The 12,104-nt window shown below is 39.2% G+C and overlaps 1 non-coding gene across 1 annotated transcript; it reads left to right on the forward strand.

Annotated features, from left to right (window-relative positions):
* The first annotated feature begins 3,465 nt into the window (after positions 1-3,465).
* On the forward strand, positions 3,466-3,572 carry LOC131235897 (small nucleolar RNA R71). The gene has a single exon (XR_009166412.1). It is a non-coding gene; the product is annotated as a small nucleolar RNA R71 (small nucleolar RNA).
* Positions 3,573-12,104: the final 8,532 nt, after the last annotated feature.

Here is a 12,104-nt window from a genome sequence, read left to right on the forward strand (position 1 = left end):
AGAGAGAGAGAGAGAGAGAGAGAGAGAGAGAGAGAGAGAGACTAACTGTTCTTCTCCTTCTCCTTCTCCTTCTACTTCTCCTTCTTGCAGCGAAAGGGGGTTTTGAAAACCCTAGCGAGAGAGACAGAGAGGTTGGGAAACAGAGAGGGAAATGGGGCTGAGAGATAGAGAGAGGGTGAGGGAGCGCGAGAGATCGAGAGAGGGCTGAGTGCGAGAGAGAGAGAGAGAGAGAGAGAGAGAGAGAGGGCGAGTGAGGGTGAGTCGCGGGCGGGTGAGAGAGAGATAGAGAGAGAGGGGGGGGATTTGCTTTTATGAAATATGGTGCGCGGGAGAGATGCGCGGGAGAGGTGCGTAGACGGGATTTTAGGGGTGATTTATTTTAGGACTTGTGGGACCCACTGTTGTGTATGTTAATTATCCACTCCTTCCATTCATTTTAAAGGCTCATTTTTAGGGTTCATCCAACAAATGAGTCAGATCTAAGATTTAGGTGGACCACACCACATATTAACGATATAAATTTATTTTTCATTCTTTCTCATGGTGTGGTCCACTTAGACTTTTGATCTTTCTAATTATTGGGCTCATGCACTGAAATAATATTTCAAAATTGATGGACCAATTAAATAAAATAAATATATTGCAATGGGCCCCATGGCGCACCTTAAGCATTGTCAGTCTCCCATAAGGTCCTATAGGGAGGTATGTTTTAGCTACAGATTAAGTCTGTTTTAGCTACGGATTAAATCTGTAGCTAATTAGCTACAGATTAAAGCCATAGCCATAGACGTCTATAGTCCGTAGCCTTTGGTCACTTTTTTGGTAGTGATATTTGAAAAAATGCTTAACATACACTGTTGGAAAGTTACTGGGGCATTACACAATCCAAATGGCATTCGTTTGAAAGCAAACGTGCTAAATGGACAAGTGAATGTGATTTTCTCTTAGTCTTTAAGAGCTATCTCTATTTGGTTAAATCCAGAATATCCATCAAGAAAACTATAAAAGGAGTGACCTGCTACCCTCTCTAAAACTTGATCAATGAATGGTAGAGGGAAATGGTTCTTCTTTATGACCTGGTTCAATTTTCTATAGTCAATGCAAACACACCAACCAGTGGTGACACGTGTTGGTATGAGTTCATTATTAGAATTCTGCAAAATAGTTATTCTAGATTTCTTTGGGACTACTTGAGTTGGACTCACCCAAAGACTATCGGATATTGGGTAGATGATTCCCACATCTAACAATTTGATCACCTCATTTTTTACAACTTCCATCATGTTTGGATTGAGACACCTTTGAGGTTGTCTAATTGGTTTGGCGTCCTCATCAAGGTGGATTCGATGGGTACATATGGAAGGGCTTATACCCTTGATGTCAGAAATGGTCCAGCCCAAGGCTCCTTTATGGTCCCTTAGAACATTCAACAATTTAATCTCTTGATCATTGTCTAAAAATGAAGAGATTACCACAAGATAAGTTTTATTTTCACCTAAGTATACATATTTAAGCTCATTTGGTAGTGGTTTTAAATCAAGCTTTGGAATATTGGTTGGTGATGGTAGAGGTTGCGAGTCCTCGATAGATAGGATTTGAGTGTGCTGTCTCCATTGGTACATACCAATGTCTTGGGTGGTAGTGCTCTCATTATCATCACAAATTTCGACAAGCACTTTTTCTAAATCAGAATTTTTCAAGTCCCCAATGACTTGAATCAATTCCTCAGTCAAACTAGGTTCCAATTCATCTTCTTCTATCAAGCAGTCCATGAAATTCAGATCATGGATTTCATTATTATCAATGGGCTGCTTACATAGATTGAAAATATTTAGCTCTAGAGTCATGTTACCAAAAGACAAGTTCATTATTTCATTCCTGCAATTTATGATTGCATTTGAAGTTGCTAGGAATGGGCGGCCTAAAATGATGGGAACTTGAGCACTAACATTTACACATGGTTTAGTGTCTAGTAGAATAAAATCCACGGGGAAGTAGAATTTCTCCACTTGGACTAGCATGTCCTCTAAAATTTTCATTGGTACCTTAATAGAGCGGTCAGCAAGTTGGAGTGTAATCATGGTTGGTTTAAGCTCGCCTAACCCCATTTGTTTGTAAATTGAATAAGGTACTAAGTTGACACTTGCACCCAAATCTAGTAAAGCATGCTCAATTTAGAAATTTCCAATAATACAAGGAATAGTGGGACTTCTCGGGTCTTTATATTTGGGTACAACCTTTTGTTGAATGATAGCACTCACTTTCTCAGTAAGAAAGGCCTTTTTGTGCACATTTAATTTTCTCTTTACAGTACATAAGTCCTTGAGATATTTAACATATGATGGAATTTGTCTAATGGCATCAAGCAGAGGAATATTAACAGTAATCTTTTGGAGCACATCCAACACCTCTTGATATTTCATGGGGACAGTCGGATTTCGAAGTCTAGATGGGAATGGAACTGGAGGCTCATATGACTTAGTCTCTTTATCCTTTTGTTGTTGCAGCTCTTGAACCATAGCCGGTTCATCATTTTCTTGAGACAGTGGCTCATCCTCTAGTATTTCTACCAGTTGTATTATCTTGTTATCGATCTCTTTTCCACTTCTCAAGGTAATGATGGCCTTAGCTTGTTCATGATGTAGCTCACTTGGATTTGAGTCTCCAATAAAATGTGTGTTTATAGGGTTTGACACAGGTTGAGAAGGAAGGGTGCATTTTTCCCTAGCATTTAGTTGAGCCTCAATCCTAGCCACAACTGTCTTTAATTCCTTATTTGATTGAATTAGAGACTGATTCATTTGAGCTTGAGAGTTCATGAATGTGGTCAATGCATCCTCCACAAATGATCACTTCGGTGGGGGCACATATGATGCATTGTTAGGTGCCCCAAAGAAGTTATTTTGTGGAGGCATTTGAGGTGCATTGGGCGCATTAATTTGTGGTCCATTCCTCCAACTAAGATTAGGATGGTTACGTCAATTTGGATTGTACGTGTTTCCCATTGGTTGCATAACTGACCTTTGATAATTATTTATAGCATTTGCTTGTTCATGCTCATGCGTGATATTTTGTACAACTGAGATTATTGGATAATTCTTTATGTCATGGTCTGTACCACCATAAATGATACAAAAATTACCTAAGGAAGTGTTTTCTTTAACCATATCACCCTTCCTAATTTCCAAGGCTTCGACCTTTCTAGCCAATGCAGCGAATTTTGCATTAAGGTCATCTTCCTCTCTTAGGACATATATTCCCGCTTTCTCTCTAGGAATGGGTCTAGTTTGGTCTGATTTAGAAGAGACATCCTATGTCTACGTATTCTCTGCTAACATATCTAGAAAATGCCAAGCCTCATTATGATCTTTGTCAAGAAAGGTTCCACCACACATCATCTCTATAAACTGACGGGTATCCATGGTGAGCCCCTTTCGGAAAGCATCAATCACGTGCTATGGTTCATAACCATGATGTGGACAAGTAATTAGAATGTCTTTGAAGTTCTCCCAAGCTTGAAAAAATAGTTCATTCCCCTTTTGAGAGAATGACATGATTTCTTATTTTAGTGCATTTGTTTTATACTCGGGAAAGAACTTTTTCAAAAACTCTCTACTTAAGGCTTGCCATGAAGTGATGGTATTAGGTCTTAGAGAGTTGAGCCATGCTTTGGCCCGATCCTTTAGAGAAAATGAGAATAACTTAAGCTTAAGTACATCCCTATTGCCATTATTTACTTGTAATGTTGCAATTACTTCCTCAAAGTCCTTGAGGTGCAAGTAAGGGCTTTCAGAATCCAAGCCATGAAATTTAGGAATTAATTGAATTACACCTGGTTTAAAATTAATGTTCCCTGTGTGAGCAGGGAACACTAAGCAAGATGGTAAAGTTGATCTCTCAGGGTGTAAATGTTCACGTAAAGTCCGTGGTTGGTTTAACACATTCGTATGAACTTCATTTTCATTCTCAAGAGGAGGATTATGTTGATTTTCTCTATTTTATTTATAGTTGGATCTAGCAGATTTGGATTTGGCTTATCAATTGGGTCTGCCATGGAATCCAAGTGATGTTGAGTGCCTCTTCTAAGTGAATGATCAAGGCCTGAAACTAGTCCCCCTTCAGAGGAGAGTCGATTGTTTTGATCCCTACTCTAACGGGACATAAACCATCCACACCACACAACAAATACCACTAATTCAAATAGCAAGTATGATACTTAAAACAAAAATAAAAACTTAACCAACAACCTAGGCGGCAGGGCCGACCATGAGGGTTCAGTCCACAAAGCAAAATAAATCAACAACCCAGGTGGCAGGGCCAACCATGAGGGTTCAATCCACAAAGTAAAATAAACCAAAAACCCAGGTGATAAGGCCGACCATGAGGGTTTAGTCCACAAAGAAAAATAAATCAACAACTCAGGCGATAGGGCCGACCATAAGGGTTCAGTCCTCAAAGTAAAAATAAATCAACAACCCAGGCGGCAGGGCCGACCATGAGGGTTCAATCCATAAAAAAATAAAAAAATAAAAAAATAAATAAAAATAAAACTAATACAAAAATTAAACTACGCTAATATGGAAAATAGATTCAGCGGATGATCTTTGTGATCAAACAGCAACTGTAGGACAACCATAGCACTTGGGTGATAAAATCCCAAGCAAGGCAACCTGATGTCATAGTTAGTGCTTGAAAGACCCAAGTGAATTTATTTTCAAAGAAAAAGAAAAGAGAAAAAAAATCTATAGAAAATTTGGAGGGTTTAGAAGAAAACTTACCTTAGAAGAAAACTTACCTTAGCTATCTTGCACAGATCTGATCTATCTTAGTCTCTCCCCGGCAACGACGCCAAAAACTTAGTTACTTGCCTCCAAGTGCAGAGGTTTGTAAGTAGTATCCCGTGAATACAGGGTCGATCCCACAGGGAGATGATTTGTGAGAAGAAAAAAATCAAATGCAAAACAAACTAAGTAATAAAAATTAATCTGATGATTTGATTTTGGGATTTTTGAATGGATGTAATTCAACTGAATAAAATAACACCCAAGCTTAAAAGTTCCACACATAGGTTAATGTTCCAAAATCATGATGACTTAGATAACACAACAAGGATCTGAGCACTATAGTCAGCCTAATCAGAAAATAAAACAGTTTGAATATTTTAATAAATGATATAAAAGATTAGAAAATAATGTATTTGCACCATTGACATATATTCTCAAGCGCCAGTGATTTTAAGTATTTAATATCTATAGGATAATGAATATCAAAGAAATATAACAAGTTGAGAACATCTCCTATCTAGGAAATCTGATTAATCTAGGGTAAGCTTATCCATCAATGTGGATCTCATATGATGGAAACATATGGATCTCACAAGAGGATAAAAAAATAAAACCTAAATAACAGATAACATGCATACACCATTCTTCTCATCATTAAAACAATCAATCATCATAATCTTAAAGAAATATTAAACCCATGTGCTTCCCTTCTAGCTTGGGCTAGATGGAACTTAGAAAAACATAATTAAATTGCAGAAATAAAAAGCAACAAGAAATAAAGAAAAAATTACAACTAGAAAAGATCTAAAAAAACAACTTACAAAGCTTTAATAAAACTAAAAACTCTTTAAAAATCTTAAATTTTGCCTTGGGATGCCTTGAATAATGTTTAGGAATGCCCTAAGAAACCATATTTATAAGTAGGGAACTCTAATTTTTTGAAAAACCCTAGAAACCATCTAAAATATACGTATTTTTCTAAAATAGACTTCTCACTGCATAGTTCGTTTAAGATAGACTTCCTACTGCATAGTTTTCCGAAATAAACTTCATTGCTTCAAAATACACTTTTTCAGGACGATTTCAGGATTCTTCACTTCAAATTTTCGATTCTCTTCATTCCTCACTTGGTTTTCTTGGATCTTTAACATGTGAATTCTTCAATCTTGGTCTCCTAAGATTCATCCCTTGCCTTGGTGATTTTTGAGCATCAAATTCTTACTTTTTAGCACCATTTTTCAATCTAAGCTCTTTAATTCACCTTATAACACATACATGAGTAAAATAAAATATTAAGATGATTTATGTTCATAAAACCAAGATATAAATGGAGAAAATTATGCAATATTTGAGTCTCAACACCCGCATGTCATGTATTTAAGGCCCATGAGCAGGGCCCACATGTTGTGTATATGTGGCCCTTGAGTAAGGCCCATTGTGTTGTATATTAGGCCTTTGTGTGAGGTTGTGGGTTTATTATATATTTGACTCTATATGGGTCATTCCTTGGGGGCAATGTTGGTTAAATGTCCACATTGTCAAGGCCGATTGTTGATGCCAGTTATTGATACCGATTATGAGTATGTGACAGCATAGCATCATGATACATGCTCATACGCATCATTTGCATGTTTGTTATGAGATATGATTGACCATTGCATATATCATAATGCTAGTTGTTATGAGACTCCCTGATAGGCGGAGATTATCTCACATGAGCATACGGTATGTGCGGGATTGATGCATGCCTGGATTGTATGACTCATACATCTTACATTGTGTGCTGTGATTACCGTACGCCCTAGCGACATCAGGGCCATAGCCTCCATAGGCATATCGTGGATGGCTAAATGGGACATCGAAAATCTGTTCTACATGGGGTGCTATAGATATCCCTGGATGAAAGTCTCTAAACCCTCTTGGTTCCAGAGGTTGCACCAACGTCTAAACCAAGTGGATGCATGAGCGTATGAGGGCCGTATACCATTAGGTTGCGTCTCCCATTGTGTCATGGTTAGTTGGAAATGGGCGCGACCTTACCTGCCTAAGAGGAGGGGACAATGCTAGGCTGAGTCTGACCATCTCGAGGAATGGGTCCGCTATCGACGAGCCGAGCTCGATATTGGCAGGCGGATAGTGAGGTCTCTTCCACCGACCTTGTTGCGTGTGATGGGGCAGCAATTTGGTTTGGAGTGTAATAGACCCTGGTGATTTTTCCAAAGAGGAACTGTACTGATATGTGGACTGATTGAGCAAGAATTACATACTCATTCATTCATTCATTCACTATTCACTCGGCTGGTGGTGTGTAACTATTTGTTAGGTGTACCTTCGTATGGCCAAGATTTTGGTTAGAGGTGCGCGACTAACCTGAGATCAAGAGTTTACCATATTGAGTCTGAATATCAAAATTTAGGTATGGGACTGGTTTGGATAAAAGTCTCTTGTAATGGACCCCGTAACTTATAATGCTATGTACTATCATCCCGACTTCACACTCTAGCTTGGTCATTTCATTCGTACCGCATATTATATTATATCCGCAGCATATGATGTTCTGGGTACGTTTCTGCATTTATATGGACTATATGAGGTTGACGGCATTCGTGGACTTGCCAGGATTTACGTATTGCATTGCATCATCAGTATCTGATATTTGTCTTATTATGTCTCTGCATTGCATAGCTGATCTACATTGCTTCCTTAGTATGTGATATTGGTTTATGTTTTTCATTGTATAGCCTTGGTACGGCTGATGACACTCATTGACTTATTAATATATTTTCGCTTACTCTGATATTGTATGATTTATTAACATGCCTGTATTACTGATAGCATTTTGTGACTTGTTAGTTATTTTTGCTTACTCTGATTAATTTGATATTAAATACTTGGCACTTATCTTGTGCACACACTTACACCACCCTCTAAGCTTTCTATAAGCTTATACATGATAGATGTGTGCAGGTAGCATTAGGTTTCAACAACATTGAGCATGAGCGTGCAACCATCTTATGGAGCTTTGATTTTTGATATATGTATTTCCCTTTCAGATATGTATTCAAATGTTTATATTAGTGAATATGTGATGATGATGTTGTTCTTGTCATTTGGGTATACTTGTGGTTATGCTTCTTATGAGATAAATTCGTGTCGAAAATCCTCCTCGTAGGATCCCAGGATCTGAATTTGGTGTATAAGCGCTGGAAGTCGAGAATGGGGTACTACAGAGGCTATCGGCAACGGATTCGGCGATCGGTAATTTTGTGAGCCCGATTTTCGAGTTTGGAGCGAGACATTCACAACCTCCACCAACTTCAAAGAGAATTTTGGACCTAGTAGCTCCACTTGGTCTACCTCCAAAGCCTCCTTTCTTGGTCATCGATGAGTCGATCCTCCCACTCCACTAACAACCGAGGATCAACTATTACTAGCTTCTCCAGGGCCTCAACGGGCATCAAGTACTTCCTCGGCTAAGACCTGATCTTCTTTTGAAAAATATTTCAAAACCAAGTATAGGTCAAGTGTCTCCATCCCCGATTATTCAAAAGAAATCTAGGAAGGCTTGAAATGTCACCAAGAAGCTCATTATAAAAAAATGCTAGAATAAATGGTGGCAGGATAGGGAAAGATTAAATGACCTTGATCTCCCTTTCAATGAAAGGTATCTTACCCCCTACATCCTCATCTGCCACCATTCCCTACTTCAAAGTGAGCGCTGGCGCAATAATAAAAAATCCTCAGGCTGTGGATAAATGATTCATCACTTACGCCATTCGATCTGACTTAGGTGGAAATTACTCACCTATATATAATTACCTTGAATTATTTTATCTTCATATCAACTGACTATCCCTTCTTTTCTTATACTCACTTGGGAACTAACAACTACTGACGAATAGATTATCATGGTGCGGTCGCTGTTACAACACCCACTAGTGGCCAACGTTCCCAATATCACCAAAGTTCAAACCATTGATTTTGAAACCATGGTCAGTGCTAAGGCCCTCCCTTCTCACAATCCACTAGAAGTTACAACTCTACCCATAGACTCTGAATACATGATTGTCATACCCTCGAGTCCTCCTGCTGCGGCCGATCAAGGAGAAGATGAAGCACCAGTCCATTGATCGGCCAAGAAGTCATCTTCCCAGCCAATAGTCTCTCCTCATGAGGAAGAGGTTCCTCTAGCGATTGAAGAGTCTTCAGTTCATGAAGAAATTGTTGCTATAGCCAAGGGAGCCGTGACAATCGAAGTCACAGAGTCCGACTCTCATTTATTGCCTGCTCCAATACTAGCACCGATGGATGATACTTCGAATCTTACCGCTCTTAACGAGGAGGAACTCTAGGTCGATGAAATTCTTCCTTCCCTTGAGTGAGTTCTGGCCAAAAAATTTGTTGTGACCAAATCACCCTTTCTCTCGACTAGTCTGCAGAGCCTCAAAGAGGAATTCTAGATTCTCCTGGAAACAGTGTTGTCTTGGACTTTGACCATTGAGACAGTCGACAAACTCGACAAGCTAGTTGAGTCATACAGTGTTTTTTGTTGTTTAGATCCCTGCCTCGTGGCCAAATTGTCAACTCTCCATGAGTTTTCGGGACATGTTAAAGAAAAATACATAATATGCACTGCTAGGGAGGCTGCCAACCAACAACTCTCGACCATCGCTACAAAGCTAAAATTGTCTGAGGCTGATTTGGATAAGATGTAGATCAGAATGGTGGCTTTGGAGGTGGAATTACTAACTTTGAAGAGAAGTTATGCAGAGAAACACACTGAGTTTGGCCATCAGAAGAAATTCGTCAAGGATTTAACAATGGCCACCAAGGCCTAAACTGCAACAATTGGTCGACTCTGTAAGGATTTTGTAAAAAATGAAGCTGTTTTGCAGGCATCGAGGAGTCGATTAGAGGAGATGGAAGCATCACTACAGTAATTTTCTTCTTTCCAATTGTAGCTGACTTACTATAATGATTAAATCTTATCAATGCAATCGGTCGTCAAGCCTATTTTGTTCTTTTGTTGTGCCTTATCTCATTTCCTGCTCTTTCATGCTTACAAATAATTGCTGACTTGTCCCTTAAAACTCGGTACATTGTGGGCAATGTTCTGAATTTAAAGCCTCAACTACTACATGTCCCTAGTTACACAGGACATGTAGTGATTCTTTTGCCATAGTCGCTCTAGATCGTGGGTACCCCGATCACCTATTTAAACTGATTCAAACCTTACTCGAATTCATACTAACTGCTTTTCATAGCTTTGCTTTGCTCTCATGGTTTCCAAACCTTCTTCCTTCATTGCCGATGCTGAAAGTTACCTGAAGGAGATTTTTTAGTGGGGTTTGATAGAGTTTTCTTAATCCTCGCTACTCTTTGATGCAAATTACTTTGTTAGAGAGGCATCGACAACTGTCGAATTAGAGACCATACTTGGGGAACTCCTCCAAAAGCTAAAATGTCTATACGTCATGAGAAATCGTTATCTTGAGCTTACATTTGATATTGAAGTGACCTCTGGATACATTCGTCAACAAACATCAGCTAAAGAAGATTTTGCAAAAATGATCAAAACTCACGAATTAGCATGGCATTATCGATTGCAATGGGTTCAGAAGCACCAATTCAATCGCACCATGCTCTGTGCACTACAAGCTTACCGCATTGGATTGATGGAAGAACTCAAGGAACGAGAATGTTCCTTCTTTGCTAAGGACGTGGTCATCCCAGAAGATCTTTCATTCTTAGACGAACAGATTGTGATTTACCAGACATGGTCGACGATAAGCCTCGACACTAAGAGGGCGACCAAGAACAAGGTTTCCTTAAGAAGCATTTGTTTTAACTACCTGCTTCACCTTATACCTATCATTATCGAGAAGGGAGTGAATTGGGCATCGACGTAGGAGAAGAATGAGCCTGAGATGCATGCTCTCCTTGAGGAGTTCTAGGGAAAGAAGATTTGAGTTATTTGGTCGCTTCAAGTTTTCTCCCCCATTTTTTTTTCTCTTTTCTTCCAAATGCAATGTGGTCGATGACCCACAGTATCTTAAATAAACTTTCCTTTATCAATAAAGTTGATATTCTTTTGCATGGCATAGAGTACACTTATTTCCAGTAATGGATTTTAGATCATTGGTCATGACTACGGATGTTCAAAAGAAATTGAATGGTATTTTCACAGTCGATCGGGCCTCTACATTATCAGTTGGTTGTTCAATACTTTGCCATTTTTCTGCTTGTGCCTACTTTATCACGTGCTGACTCAGGGGGATTAAATGTGCGACGTTCCCCGATGAGTTTCATTTACTCCCTTACATTCTCTAACATTCTCGGAAATGAATCGACAACCCAACCGTTAGCTTCGAGTTCTCAACCATCGAACCATATCTAATGTGCTCATTAATTACTCCTATATAGGTCTATAAAAGCACTCCTCTTTTAGATATACAACATTCTACAAACATGAGTCATCAACAATAGACCTTGACGCCATGACTTCTTCTACCTTCTTCTCCAATCCATAAAAACTTTGGAGGAAATTTTTGAAGAAGGGATTCATTTCTTTTCTCATTCATCTCTACTTCATGATCCATACCCTTTTTTTAGGAATGCAACCAAGGCATTTGAGACCGATGGACTCCACCAAGAGGTCCTTACGATCATCTTAGAACTCCAACGGCTTAGAGAGGCATATTACAGGGCCAACTCGGAACTTGGTCAATGCACAACCCCATTAATGGAACTATCAACCCTCCATGCCGAGTCTGCAACCCTTTTAGCTTACTATGATGCAACTTGGAAGAATCAGTTGCATTGGATTTGCCAACATCGCCTTGATGAAGAGATGTTGCAATTCATGGAGGTTCTACATTGCCACCTCTTCACTGACCTCTTTGAGGCCCAACGGCTCTATTCAAACCATGATCAGCTGCACAATCAAGACCTAAGAGACTTCATCAAGTCCCAAATAAAAATTTATCGGGCTTGCGTGGAGTCCAGTAAATCTGAGAAGATGATGGTCGAGGAGTACGTGGTCATCGGTCGTTGTCTTGATAAATTAGTAATCTTCTCTACAAGCTGACAGACCAATAGCCTTTGTGAAGAAGTAGGCATGCGTTAGCCTTAAAGGCTAAGGAGTCAACTGCCAGGAGATTTGAAGAACTCCAGGTAGCCCACATGTAACTCGGCCGATCGGCTGAGAATCTCTCTCTCTCTCTCTCTCCTTTTTTTTTTTTGTAATCGGTTGGATTTTATTTAAGGGCCTTTTTATTAAAGAAATACAATTTTCCAACTTTACCCAGCTTGTCCCTTAAC

The sequence above is a fragment of the Magnolia sinica genome, chromosome 19, assembly GCF_029962835.1.
Source record: "Magnolia sinica isolate HGM2019 chromosome 19, MsV1, whole genome shotgun sequence".
In the NCBI taxonomy this organism is placed as follows: Eukaryota; Viridiplantae; Streptophyta; class Magnoliopsida; order Magnoliales; family Magnoliaceae; genus Magnolia; species Magnolia sinica.